The following is a 20,139-nucleotide window of genomic DNA, read 5'->3' on the forward strand; positions in this document are numbered from 1 at the left end:
GCGATTTAATTTAACTGCTATTTTTTATATTACCAACAGGCAAACGGCCCTGATGGTAAGTGGTCAACACAACCTATCAAGGTCTGCAACACCAGGGGTGTCACACGCGCGTTAACTATTTACGCTACACTAACATGCTTGCGTTATAGTCACACATTCATGAAAAAATATATTTTTAGGATTCCGTAGTCGTACAGACAAGGAAGCTTTGTAGTCCATTTGTCCGCCCGGGCGCGAATGGACGGGCGTGCCCGACCATTCGCGGTCTAGCTCATTCATCATGCTGAGAAAGTGGTTAATTAAAATTTTGAAATAACTAAATTTTTAAGGTGAAGTGGGAATGATTTTTTTTCATCTTCATCCTATATTATTGGATGGAGGTCTTTCAAATATATTAGAGGTGTGGAAAGACTGTTTCTGGATCTAGTAAACTGTTTATAAATTTTTCAGCTTTAAAGTGTCAATTTTCTTTCAAGTTAAGTGTCCCCCCCCCCCCCTCTACCAACGAAATTGTTGTTGTTAAGAATTCAAAAGTTACGGCATTAGTACTCATATATAATGAATTTAAGAAGTGAAACAGTCACGCCTTGACTTTACAAGTTTACGAGTGACAGTCGACCAGCTATATTCTACTAAAACTTCGGATAAATTGCATGGTTCGAAACTTTCGGCCAGTGAATCCGACTCGCACTTGTTTGGTTGTAGTAGTAAACTACAGAAACTTACACTCTGTGTGGCCCGACTCGCACTTGGCCGGTAATTTTATGTAGAACATGGTATGTCTCAGTTAATATGCATTGTAAAATTTTCTATAGGCTGTAAGACAATAATCTGGGTATAATATAATTATTACCTTTACCTATTACCTTATCTATGCGTCTAGCATGAAAGTTTGCGAGAACGTTATCGTGTGAAAATTAATACATAGTTCTTTTTACTTACAATAAAGTCGCTGTTCATTTTCCACATACGTTTTGTCGATGACAATATGTTAAGGTACTCGCAAAAACTCGTACTAGCCCCTGCTAGTAGATTAATAATACATAATTAATACAAATAACTTTATTTACACGAATGGTAATGTCAATAAAAACATACACTAAAAATACACGTCATTAACACTAATTTGATTGACAAATAAATACATAAGTATTCAATAATTGTTAAATTGGCACTTAAATAAACCCTGTAATGTCGCCTGACTTTGTTGTCTTTATTGTATATAATTATTTATGTGTCACTATAAAACGCGCGTAATTTATTGCACCGCTTGTTCCACAGAAAGGACAATAAGTTGACACTTTGAAAAGTGTGTCATAGGTGCTTAATTATCTGCATAGGTACCAAAAATGACATATTTTCATTTCAAAGTGCTTTGAAATATTTAAATTTTATCGCAAATTAAGTGGTCATAGGTATTTATCATATCATTGCCTAATTAGTGTCTGTAATTAAAATACATATAACTTTTATTAGGTTGCTATATTTTTATTCTATGATTTAATATTTAATTGAGGACATATCCACGGATAGAAAAAAATTAATACAAAAAAATATGTTTATTTCACAGCAAAAGCCACTACATAGATTCGCCTTTAGATAGAAGATTATTATGTTTGAATACCTAGTTATTACTTGTGTTTCTTCTGTAAATCGTGTAAATAAAGATTTCCTCTATATACTCGTATCCATAGTTTCCTATAAAAACATCATCTGTGAGAGCTGACATTCTGGTCGACATGGTTATACAATATAAACAATAACAGAAAATTGTATAATTCGAGCATTATTCCGAGTGAGATTAGATCATATTATATATCTATTAGTTTGAATGCTTAATGGGCCTGAGCCCAAAAGCCTTTTCCGTTCAGCTTAGATATACATATACGTGATATACATATGTTAAGCGAAATAACAATAAAACTTATTAATGTTTTAGTAACTTTATTATAATTAAGACCTCCTTATAAACAAGCGAATTCCCCTAGGCCTTTGGGAGACGTCAGCTGATATTACAAATTGGTTTGAACAGAACTCAATATACCAACAGTTGCCGGCAGCTATGTTCGTTTATTGCAAATAAACGCCATGTTTTCTCGGGTATTGTGATATCAATATAAAAGTACAGTCAACACCACATAATTTTACCCAAATTCATTGCAAATTAATCGTTATCACAATCGCGAAAAACCGCAGAGTAACTGGACATCCATGCGACTATACAAAGTAAGTACTTATACGTGACAATGTTCATTAGTCGTAAAAGTCAAACCACGCCAGCAGCTAAACTTAGCATGTCAATTCTCTACAATTACTTAAAATAAAAGCAAGATAATGTTATGCACTATTACTGACAACCGCGCATTATGCGAGTTATAAATTAATAACATAAGCACGCAGAAAAGCGTATAACTTTCTTTGTAGTGGATTGCAAGGTGCGCTGCGCACACGCATGAGGTGATGTGTTGCGTGTAATAGGGCTGCGAGGCGTAAAAATGAGTGTTAGATTGTCTGCTGTCAACTTGTGACGAATTATATTCCATTTAATGCTAAATTGAACCAAGACTTGTAAGAATTTTAATTGTAAGTAGATATAATGCCTCAAGTTATAATTGTGAAGAATATTTTCTCAGGAATACAAGATAATATAATAATTTTATAGACGAATGTAAATTAATGAAAGATAATTATTTCAGCCTTAATAAGAATCTATATAACTTACCTCTACGTAAATCAACTTAAAGAATGGCCAAATGTTTAGTTTTTATTGCTATGTGCTATAATATGATCAAGCAATGTGACTTTATTTCATATTTTTTAAATCAATAACTATCACATAAACTTTCTACGACCATATGAAACATATGTATATAAATATCATTATATAAAAATAAAATATTTCGTCGTCGTCTTCATATTTTTGTGTCGTTATAAACAACAATTAAAAAAATGCTTATAAATATACATATTTATAAAATAGAAGTATGAATTATAGGCGTCCGCTTCGCAACAATAGACGCATTTATTTGAAATCATAGTACGCTGGTTCAATATTTTATCACAATAGTCGGCCGCAAACCATTGTTTTAGCGCGTAAATTTCATAAATACCAAAATGGCGGCAATAAAGAAAAGTACCGTCCATTGCAACTGCAAGTCACACGTCCATGCTATCAGTCAAGAAACGCAGCTGCACTCGCTTTGCCAGTGTGTGACAACCCTACCCGGCTTAACAGTGTAGCAACTCTCATTGAAATTCAACCATATTACGTTTGCTGCAAGATTCAAATTCAGTTGATTTCTTCCAGGCTTGTATGACATTTTTGATTGGAGTTTGACAATATTGTATAGTTAGATAGGCACAGCAATTGCGGTAGCCACTACCGATAGTAAAGAATACAAAACCGGAGAGTATTTTATATAATTAACCGCTAAACAGAGCCCCACTATGACAGTAGCATCCTGCGCATATTCAACGTATGGCTTTGATGCTTATCGATGCAAATCACTCTTTTGTATGGGACTTGTTTTGTATGTAATGTGTTGTTAGAACTTATGGTCTTTTTATCTTATTGGAGTGAATAAAAAGATAAAATCTGCAAATCTGCACGATTTCGACCCATTGATGATGAGTAGATCATGAATATGCTGACTTTTAGAATGAAGCCTTCAGTAGTCCAGAAGAACCTATAGAAAAGAAGTTAATCTAAGAATCTAATATCTTGACCTCTCTCTCATTTTGCCGGCTACTTCCTCGTCTGTTAAGCACTGGAGCCAAGTGACTATTTTCCTACTTTTCCTTCTCCAATTATCACAATCTTCGATTTGACCATTGCCACTCGACTTTTGAGAATATCGTATTTCGAGAATGTGCTATTTTGAGAATATAATGTCTTGGTCTTATGATGATTTGCGTATATCATATACTGTGACTAGGGGCCACGAATATTCTTCTTGACGACATCAAGTAAATGACATCTTTATATTATATACATATTTATATAAATTTGATAATTCATGACTGTTTTAAATCTTACTTGATATATGGCTAACAATAAATCTAACGTTATTATTTCTAGTACAGGAGCACGTGTTCATACGAAAAAAATATATGTAAAAGAACCTCTATCGTAAAAAGAACTACTTATCAAATTTTCATACTCGATTACTACAATTTCGATGTCGCAAATTTTCACGCTTGTCTCAGTGTACAGAGAGCTGTCAACTAAATTGGTCCTACTGTTGGTACGTAATTATTTTGAGAATGCCACAAATGCGGAACAGTCGTGAGGAAATAGGCATACCGACTAGTTTAGGAGTCGTTATTGTCGGTTGCATAAGATCCGATTATTATCCGTATTGCAAATGACCCGATGCAAATAAATAAATTGGACAGTCGGCTCTTGTTTGTCGACTCTACGGAATTTGTTGCAAATAAGATTTATTTTTATTATTATTTAATTTATCCCACTGCCGAGCAAAGGTCTTCCTCCATTCTTTCCATTTGATTCGGTCCTGTAATTGGATAATTATAAATATAAAATTTTTGACATAGATTTTCTAAATATATGTTAAAAATATACATGTTAGAGAAACGGTGGCTAGGCTAAGATGGAACTGGGCGGGTCACGTTTGTCGTATGCATTGCGAAAGATGGGCTCAAATTCATACCACCTGGACCCACTGACGGACACAGAAAACGAGGCAGGCCCATTTAGGACGAGATTGGTCGGATGAAATTAGGAATTTCGACAAAAGATAGATGGAAAAGACCAGAGACACGGATACATGGAAAGAGAGTGGGGTGGCTTTTGCCCAGCAGTGGGACATGTTGTAGCTACTTAAAAAATTATAAGTTTTTTTTGTCACAAAAATCCTATTGCATGTATTTGCATACTTAAAATGTCAAAGTTTGTCTGGCCTAATAACATTTTTCACTTTTACACCATAGAAGACATCTCGCTCCATATCAGTGTCCGCGTGCGCGCAGCCATTTCCATGCGTAATTGCAGTTGCCATGCGCCCGCGTCTTCCCCGTAACCCGTCGTCCTAGCTAAACTACACATGCGATACGCAGCTCGACGTGGCGTGATGCGACAATATCAAACTTATTTGTATACGTATTGGTGACCTCTGTGGCTTTGATCTCATCATGCCCGACTGCTACTTCGGTGGTCCTTGGTTCGATCTCCGGTCGGGTTAAGACGATATTTTTCAGATTGATGACCTAGGTTTTTTATTATATGTAAATAATTAATTTGTTTTAAAATATAGTATCGTTGAGTTAGTAGTCTTATCACAACTCTGGAGTTTTCTACATATTCATATATGCTTATGCCTGGGTCGCCAGTGTCGGCGTATGCTATCACTGTAATCGTCACACGCAAACGTCGCATCGTATCGTACAGCATTGCGCCGCTCAGTGAGGACTTATTATTATAAGTAACTTATTTAGTGTGAAATGAGAACGATTTGACTCGGCCAAGATTTACGGGCAGAGATAATGACGCTCAAACTCCAAATTGTTTAGTTTATGCTCCGAAATTGAAATTACATGTGTGGCAACCGGTCGGCTACATTGTATCCTTATTATCTTCATATTATTTGGATCGTCCGTTGAATTATTTATGTTGTTAATTAGTAAATCAATTTCGTATCGGTCGATTTAATGATTTTGTAATTTGGTATTAATTTGTTTTGATAAGTGCGCAATAAATTTTGCATATCAATTTATTTAATATTAATTGACTGGACGCTTTTTGGGGGGACATAATATCTGTTAATACTGACAACTGATGAAGTTTTCGAAAATGCTCTGAATATTACCTTGGATTTGTTGACGTCACAGTATTTTAAAGTTTTAGAATCAAAGTTATCCTTAACTTTATCGTTAGCATGATAACTATGATCCGCCATAACTACTCACCTTCAATACAATAATTAATTACTCACCTTCTTCTTCGTATGCAGCTTATTTCCTCGCCCACTGCAAGACTAAGCTTCTTCCGATGCACACCAAGCTTCACGATCATGTGCGGTTCTTCTCCATAATGGGGAGGCCCGTCTTGTCTTCTCACAATCTTGTCGATGTCGTCACTCCAACGGGCCATGTTATCTGCGTCCCATCCATGGTCTCCAGTACAGTAGTGTACAACCCCATCTTCAGTCCCCGGTTTAGCCAGTAGTTTCTTCCCTAACAATCCGGCGCAAACCCATCTAATATCTGGTCTTGTGCCACGCCTTTGCCCTTTTGTTTTTTTTTTGGAAGAAACTGTGAAAATACTGGAAGTAATAGCATCTATGCCGTAGCCATATGTGAGCTGTCATTTCCACTTCCGAATAGCGACTCTTTTGTCTATGTCAGTGTATTTGGTGCATCTTCTAATCTCGGTGTTAATCACACCAATCTGATGCCATTTATACTGACGAGAAATTATCCAAATCCGTCTTCAATACTGTCATCATCTCAGCCAATTCATATTACTCATTATTACAATCAGTTCGTCTGTTGTGTAATGTATCTATACTGATGTTTTATATGTTTGTATTTATCACAGTCTCTTGGTCATTATTTTGGTGCATTAACTAGACTTTCAGTTAATTAATTCGAGCTAAGAATGCCTATGTTCAGGCTTTTAGTTTTGCATATCTCTCCACTGACATATTTACCGTGTTACTGATTCAGAGTTGCAAATGCTCGTATACCATGCCCACAGTGCAATAATGAGTAGTGATGCGAATGAATGAATATGCGACTCGAGTTATTGTATTATTCCCTTGATAGTAATCGAGTTATCAGAAAACTTTTTCACTTTTCTTCTTTCATTGGGATTTGTCGAATTTTTTTTAAATGGCTATCGACAATATAAATGTAAGATTAATGCGATATCCGCATCATGCTGATTTGTTCTTTCTTTCTAACCATAGGTTGGCTGGTACAGATTTCTGAGCATTAAGCATGCCTTTTTGAAAATTTCACAAACAACCTACTTACAGGTATTTAATAAATAAATTTATATCCATTTTAGATGAGATGAGAGTTTTATATGTACACCTTAAACCTTTAGGTTTATCCGTAAAATTGCGGTTAAACCTAAACTATAAATATATTTTTACTATTGCTGATTATAATTAGCTAACTCTTCCATCATGGAGATAACAAAAACAATTGAACAACAATAGGATCTCAATCTAATTGGTAATATTCTTATATAAAAATCAAGAAATGTTAAGAATTTAGGAAACGATGAATATTCAACAACTCGAGTATGCACTAGTTCGAGTCAAGTTATATCGATACCTTTACGATAGCATCACTAGTACCTATGGATACATTTAGTGCTGGTTGTCTGTCGCTGTCAACATTAGTGCTTCCAATACAGTTTAGTCGATACAATATACAGTAAATTATTATAAAGGGAAATGAGGAATTATATACAGACAAAATTTATTTTATACATACTCGTATGTATGTAATAAATAGACCTATGCCCGTTTTTGTTCGTCTTGTAGTTACTTGGGGTCATTGCCATTTATGTGGAATGAAAACATACGACCTTCTAGTTTCTATTTCACATGATTTATTTTACATATATATGAGCGTATTAGTGTAAACAATAATACACTCGATAAGAAAAAAATAAATTAGAGCAACGATAAATAAAAAATGAGATTTGATGAGAGAGAAAATGAGACGAAAATTGAGATTTCCAAGGCAATTCTAACAAGATCAGCAAAGCCTTGATTGAAGGGTACACGCCCTGTGACACAAGACACACATGAGTTCGTGAGGTGAGCTCATTTTATGTAAATATGTGTTAAATGTTAGGCGTGCCTTTAGGTGGGAAGCGGGACATCCCATATATAGATAATACAAAAAAAACATTATATCAATATTCGTATTATTTTTTACATATTAATGTATATAACCTAGAAGCAAAATAATAGCGAAAAATGGAACCCAAGGGCTTATAGGACAATGGAGAGGAAGAGTGGTGAAGTTAAAACGATCGATGGCTGAAAATAGATAGAGATGGAAAGAACTCTACTGATTAATATTAATTTTTAATTCAGGAATTTTATTTGAATTTACATTTTATCTATAAAAATAAAACTAAATAATTTTAGGTGCTAAAACATAAAGTTATACTAGTATCATTAAGTATATTTTTTGTTGTTCTATGACTGGCATCTACCGGCTTTTGATATTAGTTTCAAGCTAGTACGTAGGTACATGTAGCTCTGTCTTTGTGTGTTTATCTATTAACGTAATGTCACCACCAAGAGTTTTACTCCCACGTGGAGTTTTATACCCGGAAATAGTTTTGTAGTTTCACAACGAAAAACATTGTTCGTCGAATGTTTGGTTACAAAAGAGTTTGAAATTTATGGCCACAATGTTTCGTAAAGCTTTTTTATATGGCTAATGCTGTATTTTGACGTTATATATTTATACATATATTTTATGACATTATATATATATTTATGTATATTGAATTAAAATTTGTGGATTCGTAGGTTTACTTTATAATTGTCAGCTGGACAGTTCTATCTTGCTCTGGGTTAAAGGCTTTGAATCGATTACTCAGATTATAATTCAAATTCAAAATTCTTTATTTAAGATGATAAACACTTATTGACGTCAAAAAAATAGATACTTAAAACTAAGTCTACAACCGACTTCTAAAGCGCAGGTGAACAAGAAGCGGTGCAATAAACTTCACCGCGGTCTTCTCTTCAAAGTAATTTGATTGGAAGGATTCGGACTGATAAGTTCTATCCGCAAAAACCGTATCACAGTACATCAGTGTAGCGGTACAGTATAATATAGTGTTTTCGAACTTTGATGTGATTACAGCGCAGCGTCATGTGCATTCCAATGCAATGACTGAATGGATATTCACCATATACCAATTGCCACAGAGTACCATGATCGGATCTCAAGACAGCTATAGCTATTCAATTTTCTAATAACACATCATCAAGCCACGACTGCAGACAACCCTCCATTCTATTGATTCCTGAGTTCAGCTGTAATCAGCAAAGTGAAAGCAAAAATTGAAGTGTTGAAAGCCACGGCCTTTGCTCTGGTGATAGAGAGAGACACCACTGTGGGTGCGATCCTTTTGTTACCATTTTATGAGGATCTTAAATAAATCTTAAATATAAAATACCCAATAAGAAACAACAAGACGAGACAGTATTTCAAGTATTAAATTTAGATAAAATCGTTTAAATAAACTACATAATTGCGTCACTCAAATATTTTAAAATCTATAACACAATTCATCAATCTAAAAACTAATAGCATTTTTTGAATAATCGCGGACAATTAATTTTACCGCCAAAACGTTGCCATTTCCGCGAGTTAATTCCATACGTCTATGGATCTTCTCTTATCAGCATTCCTGCGAGCCTCAAAACCTGAATTTATATTTACACCCGCGACCTCACGGGCTTTCGATTTATGCCACCTATTACTTAAGACTTATTGTGTAGAAATATACGTGGAGCCATGTAAGAGATTCAAACAGGTACACAGCGCGGGATTATCTGATTTCCCATTTATTTTAACCTATCATTGACCACGGGGTCAGCTGTAATGGTGCATTAGGGAACGACTGTTTACACAACGGCCGTCAGTACGCGGCACTGCATTCAATGTTTAAGGGTTATTGGATAATATCCGAGACAGAAAACAACAGATTTGATTTAAGTTTTACTACTTTTTGCTACTTATAGTGTTTTATTTCGATGCGATGATGGTTATTCCTTACTATTTTAGTAAGAATTTAGTAGGTGTTGGCGTAAAGGCCTGAATGTAGATTGTGACTGGACTGTATTTATAAGGCGCTGAGTTTTTAGATTAGAATTTATTCTTTGGACAATGGTCCGTACAAGATGTAAGTTAGTATAAGATGGCGAGCGAGTAAGTCCGTCGCGGCGCCTCCCTTCCTTGTGTTGTCAGGCTTTAGCCGCACCAGTAGGTTGACGTCATGGGAAATAAGGGTCATTTTATTGTGTCACTGTCGCATGGCTGTGGTTAGTTGCAGTGGTATAAGCACTTAATTTTAAAAAAAATGTCACAGATGATATAACTTTTATATATTTTTTTTCACCCACATAATATTCTCTGTATGACGCAATGGTTGACTGTTAGATAATTCTTTCAGCATTAAGTCAAAACTTACAGTTTGTAAAAGTAAGTACCATAGGTAGGATATGGTACCTAAGGTGCTGTACCATAGGTTGATGTTTGGCAATAAAGTTTAAATAAATGAGTAGATAGTACCTATATGAGAATGTAAGGATATTTATAAACTGTTAGTAGTCCGTAACTATACGCACTAGACGGGGCATCTAATGGAGCGGGCAGTTTTAAATGGAATTTGGAGAACTGATAGTCATAGCGCATGCCTACAGCCCACGGATCATCTGGCAAGACTTGAGAGCAAACTAATCAGATAGTGCCGACCGAATCACTACGGTTACCCAGGGCAGCAAATCCGCGGGCGGCAATATAGAATTTAAATAAGATTTTTTAAATTATGATATTATCATTAGAGAGATCTTGTATCATTTAACGCATGCAATCAAACCGTTGAGAAGTCCATCTATCGGAAGTCCAAAACGAATACTTATACCTACGTATATTCACTCAATTGGTTTTATTTTGGCGATATTTTGTTGCCTTGTATATCATAAATCACCAATGATTAATCAAAATGTTATAATTGCAACTGAACAACTTTCCATAATTTTTACTAAACTAATTTCAACTTGATATGGTAATAACTTGCATATATTTATCGATCGTAGTCTGTATCGGCCGTCGCCGAAGCATGCGGTCATTTGCGCTCTGAGCAACGCAATAAACAATACACCTCTATGTCTGTCCGAGGCTAATGACGGCAAAATGGAACGCGAAACGGAGCGGTGTGAGCAAAATTATTGGTTCCACCAGGTGTTCGTGATCGCTCACAAAGTATACTTCCTACTACTGCAAGAATAAGTATAATGGTCTATGGTTAAATTATATTTTTCTATCGTCCCATCAATGGGGAAAAGAAGGGAAGAAAAATCTGAATCACAAGCTTGATCATCGCTCTCGACAATCAAAAAAATTTGGCCACAAATTTTTCGATGAAATTTACATTCGATAAACGTGCGATACCAAATCGAAATTACGTTACGTTTCGTGTTGATATGATTTGCTGCGAGCAACTATATTTTCACGACGATCTTACCATAAATTTTGAACATTAGCGCAGCGGGCAACGTAATAATTTAAATGTATGAGCCGACAAAATAAAATACATTATTGTACGTGTACATTTTGTTACATGATTGCAGGTGATAAACTGAATTAAGTAACAATGTAAAGACGAAACATGTTTAATGAGCCAACAATGTGTTAATATTGCTTGTCTCTCTCTGTTGCGCCTGTTCCTTTCCGGCATTTGGAGCTGGGATGTCACTAAGGCGTCGTCAGCATAAAAAATAACCTAATTTTTCTGAAGATTCAGCTGTGATTTCACAACCTGACTGAGCGTTTGACTGACGTCTATCTTCTTTGGGAATGCTAACTTATTGCCTTGGCTATTGTCTTCCTTAGTCGCCTATTACGACTTCCAAGGAAGGATATGGAGTGGTCCTATTCTACTGTAAATAATTATGAATTATTGTAATCGTACAAATTGTAGATTAACCGTTATTTCAAAATTACAGTTGGCGATTTTCATTTCCGAGCCTAAAGAACATATGCGCTGCATGATGGCGACACAATAGCTGTCATCGCGCATGACATTTAATTTTAATTTTCTTTATTTCTGTACCTTAACCTATATAATCTAGATTTCTTTAAAATCTACACCATAAGATTCATTATTACGTGGCGATATCTAAGAATGGGTGAGCTAACCACCGACAAGGGAACGCAGCACGAAAGTTCGTGTTGTAAAATACCAATTTAGTTTAACAATATAGCGATTTTGTTGTTGCCTTTTATGGCTGGGCATTTAGGCCAGCGTCTCTGGTGCCCGACCTGAGACATCAACCTAAGGTCGGGGGTTAGTTGGACTATAAGTATAGTTCAGTTTGTTCTAAATCTTAGATTTACCCTGTTATTTATAAAAAAGTTAAAGCATATTGCAAGCTACAGTATGTTATCATACTTTGATCCTACTAATTTTATAAATGCGAAAGATTATGAGGGTGTATGTGTGTACATACACACATACACCCTCAAATCTAGCACAAACATACATATGTTTGTTACTCCTTCACGCAAAATGTACTGGACCGATTGTTATGAAATTTGGTACACGGGTAGAATATAACCTGGAATAATTCATAGGGCAATTTTTATCCTGAAATTCCCATGGGAGCGAAGCCCCGGGGTGTATAGCCAGTGATATATAAATCTAACAGAGTTTGGCCCAAACATTTAGCCGGCTAATACGCACCTATTCTATCTAATTGGCCAGAATGCACACACATTCTTATAAAATAAATTATGGGTGTATTAGAATAAGTGTAATGGCCGTATTCCAAACAACAAGCAAAGCTAAATCAATTTGAACAACAATAGCCGGAGTGTATCAGTTGGCGGGCAGCCAACAAATGCAATGTTGCATCGATGATGCGTTGCGTGGATGACGCATCCTTCCGAGGTGCAATTTATGGCAACTCGAACCCAAAGGAACTTTATTGTAAACATGTAAATCTCGGAACGTTCGTTCATATGCGGATAATTGTTATCTTCTATTTATTTAACAATGCAGAGTGTAATAGGAAAGAAAATCAACTATTTACGTATACTTGATTTTCTTTCCTGGTTTGGAGTAAAACCGAATTTTATGATTTTTTGTACAAATTAAGCAAGATACTATTGCCGAAGACCGTGGTTAACAAAGTGGGTGGTGTATGCCAGTAGTTTGTAGGTTTTTGAGAAACTGATCCCAGTTTGAGATATAATTGACTTTTTAATTTATCTTCTTTATAATTGAAATTTTAAATTATATAGTCAATAAAATTAAAATTTGACGTGAAAAAGTGCCTATGAAGTTCGAATTTCTGAATGAATTCTTTTACTGTGACTTAACTGTGTTGAGGTGACCACACAGCATCAATCGAACGCCATGCCTGTTTCTTACTTAGTAACAAAACAGTTTTCATTAAAAGTACGTAAATGGTTATTAAATTATATGTGAGTATATTGAACCATCATTTAATTATAATAACTTTCGTTTACTACCCCATATTCACTTGAATAGATAGCTACTTGTCTGTAACTATTAATTTTACACATATGATAGGCGTAATATCCACTTACACTATATCGAGTCGTATTTTCCGTAATTCGCATTAAACTATCTTGTAAATGCTATCATCGATTGTTAACTACAAGCAACATATTAAAATTTGTTCATAAATAAGTTTTTTATATAAATGTTATTTGACACAAGCTTTTATTATTGTCAGAGAGATTTTATTTCATACAATGTGTGACAAAAAAATCATATCCGTGCAGAAAACCGTTGAGGAGTTCCTACGTCTGGAGCCTTACCTGAATGCACCAACAGTTCATCCTTATCATAATAATGCATTGTCATCCAAACTAAACGTGTGAACAAAATTTCAGCTCAAACGGTTGAAGATATCTGCTTCAAAATTGAGTTGCAAGAATTCCACCCGAATAGACATAGGGACATAAATACATACAAAAGCTTGTTGTAGCTTGTAAAAGCTTGTAATAAGATAAAGCATAGGCACGTTAAGCTGAAGTATGTTTTTTCTCGTTATGTCAATGCCAAACTTTGTAAAGTGTTATAGTGACAAAACATACTTTATCTTTTTTATGAATAACAGAATAAATTTTTATCATTATAATTACAATTTATACTTAAACTAGCGGCCCGTTCCGGCTTTACTGGAATATCTGTAGAATGGATCTAAACAAAATTAAATCATTTAGAAGTCAATGGAAGCGGTGAAACCACAATCAGTCTTGATGTTTTCAGTCACGCACTACAGATAGCGATAAAATTCCAAAAGTAGAAATTAGTATTAATTATTAGTAGTCAACAACAAATTATGCTATCTAAAATAATTGTAAATTTGACGATATTGTCGTGGCATACTTAGTTGTTCCATGCAGGGTAACATAACAAAAGCGGAAGTATATTTAATTCAATATAGTTAATTAAGTTATGACTATATTTTGAACAGATTTTTACACATGTTCATCAGAAGATGATAATCTTCGAAATTCATTCATTGATATAAAAATTTATGATGATATTTACCATGTAGTAAAGGCAGGTAGAAACCCTTCTGCCTATCCTCATGGGAAATATGCGTGATAATATGCATACATGTATGATGAAAAATTACATGACAATTGATATCCACACAAACACAATGTTTTTTTCAATCAGTATATATTTTTAAATGCTAATAAATCTGTGTTGCCGACTATGCCTCAAAACACGTGCGCTGTGTAAAAATGCATGTCTTTAATGTTATATTCGCCTTTTACGGATTAGTAAATTCTGTTAAGCACCTATATTTGTAATATCAACCGTTGTTTAATAACTTGCAGACGTTTCAAATGGCATAATAATTAATAGATCCCAGAAAGGTTATCTTTGATGTATGTGGACGACATGATCAGAGGGGACTTCAAAGTTTGCGTCGCTTCGACTCATTTTAGACGTTTGTCACCGGCGTTTGATCCTCTATTGTAACTGAAATTATGTTTTAACTGGATGTAACAGCGTATCCAGCTTAATAAGCATAGTACAGTTTTTAAGTAATACGGATGGACAGTACAGTCAGCTACCCCGTATATATTTTCCATTTTTATTACCCCGTTAACTGTACTTACGCAAAAATACCAACCTCACGCTATCATTTTTCAATTTTGTGTGAAGGGAGTTCACATTATGATGTGATAATACTGATATTTTATTATGATAAAATATCAGTATTTAAATCAGACAAAACACAGAATATACGAGTATGTGCCCATTGAATACTTTGGCCAATCATAGCGCGCCAAATCAGACCTTAGTGCCGTCATCTTGTTTTTGGCGTTCCTCTATGACTTCGTCCTAATTCTGGAACCCATAGTTTTATGGGAACATGTGACGGGATGAAATTGTATGCTGCAAACATGCCCCGTCCACTACCATTTGATTCGATTACCATCATTCCAATTAATTTTAATCTACCTAGATTCCAACTAAATAGTAATGATTATTCCGTCAGCAATTTCATATTTATGCGACATAAAGGTTAAAATCGTGCTTTGGCATGTGGGAAACTTCTTGAGCTTGTTTTAATATCGAATATCGTTAAACTGCAAACTTAAACCTAAAATTCCTATAATTTTCATTTCACGCCTGTTATTTGATGGATTAAGTGAATTGCGCGTAGCTATTTATTTTTGATAAGTTTTTATTTATCTTGCAATGTATATATGTATGTATGTATTGTATGTGTATATGTTTCCATATTCAAGATTCCACAATCTTGCAACTCAATTTTGAAACAAATACCTTCAACAGAATGAGCTGAAATTTAATCCATGTTTAGTTTGGATGGCAAAGCATTATTATGATATGCATGACCTAATGGTGCTCCAACCACGAAAACCTAATACAAAAATGTTTGAGCGGGACATGCTGAGTACAACACAAACGTCAACATTTTGTTTAAAATGGACGATCACTACATTCGTGCCTCTAGCGGCAAATTAGCTGGCGTAAAATTGCATACTACCGTGCCGTATACGTGTTGAATTACATTCGGTATGCACAGACCTTAAATATCTAGTGTTAGCGCAGTTATTTGACGTATAAAAATGTAAATCTTATTGATTTCTATTAAGTACAGTCACGTGCCATGTCACGTCTACATTATATAGTCTGTATGCATCACGAAGTCCATCATAATGACATTCAAAATCAGAATAAACAATACTATCGCCTTTGCATTCGGTATAACTTAACGAGTTACTATTCAGCGTGCATGCAATCGAATCGAATCTGCTATACAATCGATAATCGCCAGTACTGATACAAAGACTCGAGATATCGATCTCAATCGTCCGTCCCGATGCATTGCATTCCGATCTGACATTGACAAATTGCATCTTTAAACATTTTATGGCCGACAAATTGTAGCTACTAGTATTTATGAAGAACATCCCATAATAAATTAAAGCCTTTTCCACATTGCGCTTCTTTACCTGGCGCGCGAAATTTCATACACGCAATTCTTTACACGATACATGCTATTATTTATCGTCACATTTGCCACAGATCTAATAAATTTGATTAGGTTGACGTGGTGTTGATTATACAAATTATTAAAAGATTAATTTTCATAAACATTTCACAGACAAGATTTCATTGATATTGAACACTTTTAACATGTTTGAAAAATAAGTTTTTTACAAAAGTGACTTTTTTGGGATAACCTTTTATTGTCGTCATTTAGATCTTGTTGTATAAATGTCAGCTCAGTTGGTTGAAGATATCTGCTTAAAATATGAGTTGTATAATTCCGCCTAATAAATAACATAGTTACTTTCATACATAAATAAATTGCAAGTTAAATAAAAGCCTCTAAAATCACGAAGGTCCCTTGTTCGGTACCGATCCCTAGTGAAAAATTTAAATCGATAAGAATCCAGAAGAACTGCGTAATCGATTACCAACTTTATGGACTTAAATGATCAGTCGTTAACATGTGTGAAAAGCAGTTCTCACTAATTAGGTTAAGTCCACAGAGTTAATTGAGAATTCCGAGTAGGGTTGCCACTTATAAGATATCCTAAATCCGGAAAAAGAAAAAACATATTAACACTATTAACAGCTTGTGAAAAATATAGATATAAAACCCTTCTTCTCTATGCTATTGGTTTGCCAAAACACTAACAGCAAAAAGGAAAACAAAGGAATTTGATTACCTTAGATTTATTTCTACGGCTTCATTTCCTAGTGAATATCGAAACAAAAAGTATCTTGAAATAATGTAGCGTTTTACTAATGAAATAATTTCGGAAATCAGTTGAGACTTTTCGAAGATTATCTTTCACACACAAACTTACCAACACATTATAATATTACCTTAGTGTGGATAGTGTAAATTGATATTTTATTTCGTGAATACAAAAACAGGAAACTTCTTGATTTAAAGGAATGATGTGAACCCTAATTCCGAGACAAGTACAATGTACTCCGAGAGACAGGTTTCCATTTTGTGTATCTCTTAGATGGATCTTTGATTGTAAAAAGTTTACGGTTTTACTCAGACGAGGGAATAAATTGAGGTCGTATTGTGGCGGGCTCTCTCCATGTTGAAACAAAATAAAATAGTTATATATCAACGACTGGACTCAATGTCATTATTGGTTTGAATTACGATTATGTATTTTTGTTATGTCTCCTCGTTTTCAGAATTCAAAATCGCTTCCAAGCTGGTATGCAACAGCAACGTCAGCAAACAACCTATTCTCGTTACCCATGTATTACCTACATTCATTTTGACAAATAATGTCGTCGTGATTGCTCTGGAATTTTGGTACTTAACTGTCTTTAACTGTGCGTCTGTCTGTACATAGCTTGCTAGCCGGTAAACAGAGCTCTATCCGTCGCGTTTGGAGCGTGTGGAGTACAGAGAGCCCGCTATCTCGGATCAAAGACGCCGCCGCTTTTGGCCCGCCGCGCCGCCGTTGAAGGTCCACAGATTGTACAGGCTGATTCGATTTGACTGCCTCTGTTGTTCTAATGGTCATGATGGCGGACTGCTACACTGGAAGTTTCCGGTTCGATCGCCGGTCAAGTCATAATAAACTTTTTCTGATTAACCTGGGTCTTATATGGTCTTATATGTATACCACCACCATCTATATTATAAAATAGAATTATTATTATGGCGTATACATACATAAGTCTCGAACTTACTTTGGGGCTAACTCAGTCTGTGTGATTTGTCCAGAGGCATTAACAAAATAATATATTTTTTATTCTGAAACCCATAACTTATTGTATATTTTTCTTACTTTATTGACGACCTCTGTAGCGTAGTGGTCACTATGCGATATCGATATACCTGTGTTCTATTCCAGTGCGGGTGATTTTACAGATTTTTTACTGCAGTTGTGGGTGTTTTGTATTTGTATCTATGATTGTATTAGTCCTATTATTCTAATAAAGCTCGCGTCAATGTTCAATTGACCTAAAACTAAGTAGGTATCAAATGTCGAATTATTTATAACGAAGGGAATGAAGGGAAGGGAAGGGGATGAAGAGAGCCGAACACCTCAAATAAAATAGGATAAGGCTATCAAAATTGAGAGCTATTTACAATACTATGAATCAGATCCTTCGATTTGTTTATTTTTAGGTTTATCTCTATTTTAAGCTTCAAGTCTGCAATGTAGCTTTGTAATCATCCTGTATAGTGTAGTCGAGGTAAGAAATAAAGTGACCTGACCACAGATGTATATTTGGTTTAGATACCACACCCGCCTGTGCCCGAGCCTGTTCAGTGCTGCCATGTGCCATACTGTTACTTGCCATACTTACTTCATTCTTGTTAAAAAGAACCTAAACATGCCAAATAATGCAGTAATCGATTTGAAAATCTACATGTTCACTGTATATCGTTTATCTTTCGTTTAAAATAGTGTCTAGGTAAAACCATGTTGCTGGTTCATTTAATCACAACAGATCATCAACACAAAAGATCGAGCTGAAGAATAAACGCCGGTAAATATTTATATATTTAGTCCTACAGAGAGGAACGTGAAGTATAGATATTGTTTAAAAGGTTATAAATTGGTTCTTCGTTGAACTTTGGATAGATTTGTTATGATGTGGCATCTAGTCTAATACAAATCAATGATATCAACACTGTTTTATTGGACGTAACTTAATCGTGCTGAAATGTTGATTTGTAGATATAATAAAGTGGGTTGGTTTACTTGCCTTTCCGTAGATGTAACTATCAAGTGATAAACAAGTTATTTTCGCCGTTAGGTTGGTCGACTCAAATGAAAACTCTCAACATATCCTACTGATATTTGTATATACCATAATCCTTACATATTATAAAACCGCATCTGTCTGTCTGTTCGCGATAAACTCAAAAACTACTTACTGCACGGGTTTTCGTAAGGTTTTCACCAATAGATAGAGTGATTCCTGAGGAAGGTTTAGGGGTGTAATTTTTTATGTTTTTACCCGAGCGAAGCCGGGACGCGCCGCTAGTAAATTATACATTTAAATCTTCGTCAGGAATCAGTGGTATCTGTTGGTGGAAACCGTACAAAAATCTAGTTGTTTTTGAGTTTATCCCTCTGCTGCGTCTGTATCGCGCGTCGCGAGACAGACGCAGCAGAGGATTTTGTTTTGTAATATGTAAGGATAAATAGATGGTCTATATCATAGAGTGATTTTTTTTCTGTCTATGAACTATTAGGTAGATTCAAAGGCGGCAAATGACGATGTTTCCAGAAACTCCAACCTCTGTGTCTTTAACGGTAATAGTTCTGAGAAGATGTGGCCAATTTGCGCCTAGCCGGCTTTGGCTCATCACCCGGCGTCCTGGTTGAGCGACAAGCGAGAAAGTGCCGCGCAAAACTACTCGTTCACCAACACCAAGTGTATGTACGTACTTTTGTGATATATATTGAAGCCGGCGAATCAGTCATATAAGCAAGCGTCGCATCGTACAGCATTCTCGTTCAAATAGGACGACATATCATATTTTTTCAAATGAAGTTTTAAATGTAGAATTTCTTGAAACAAACGTATACTTATTGAATAATTTATTTTCATTACTATTAAATTTTAAAAAAGGGAACATTTTCAGGCGATATAAAAAATAACAAAAAATAATTTACGAAAAGTTAACGTATTAAATAGACCGTGCCCACTTCAAAAGAAAACGTTGGAAATGCATAAAGCTTTCAAATGGTCTGGGTATAACCTTTTATATTTAAAGCATTTTTAATTACACAGCCCATCCCAGGCTAACGTTTACACGTAAAATAAAATATATGATATATGCGGTAAGTACCTGCTTACTTGACTCGTAATATGACCCCAAGATGGGGTCAGTAGGGGTT

Source organism: Plodia interpunctella, chromosome 10 (assembly GCF_027563975.2).
Source record: "Plodia interpunctella isolate USDA-ARS_2022_Savannah chromosome 10, ilPloInte3.2, whole genome shotgun sequence".
Taxonomy (NCBI): domain Eukaryota; kingdom Metazoa; phylum Arthropoda; class Insecta; order Lepidoptera; family Pyralidae; genus Plodia; species Plodia interpunctella.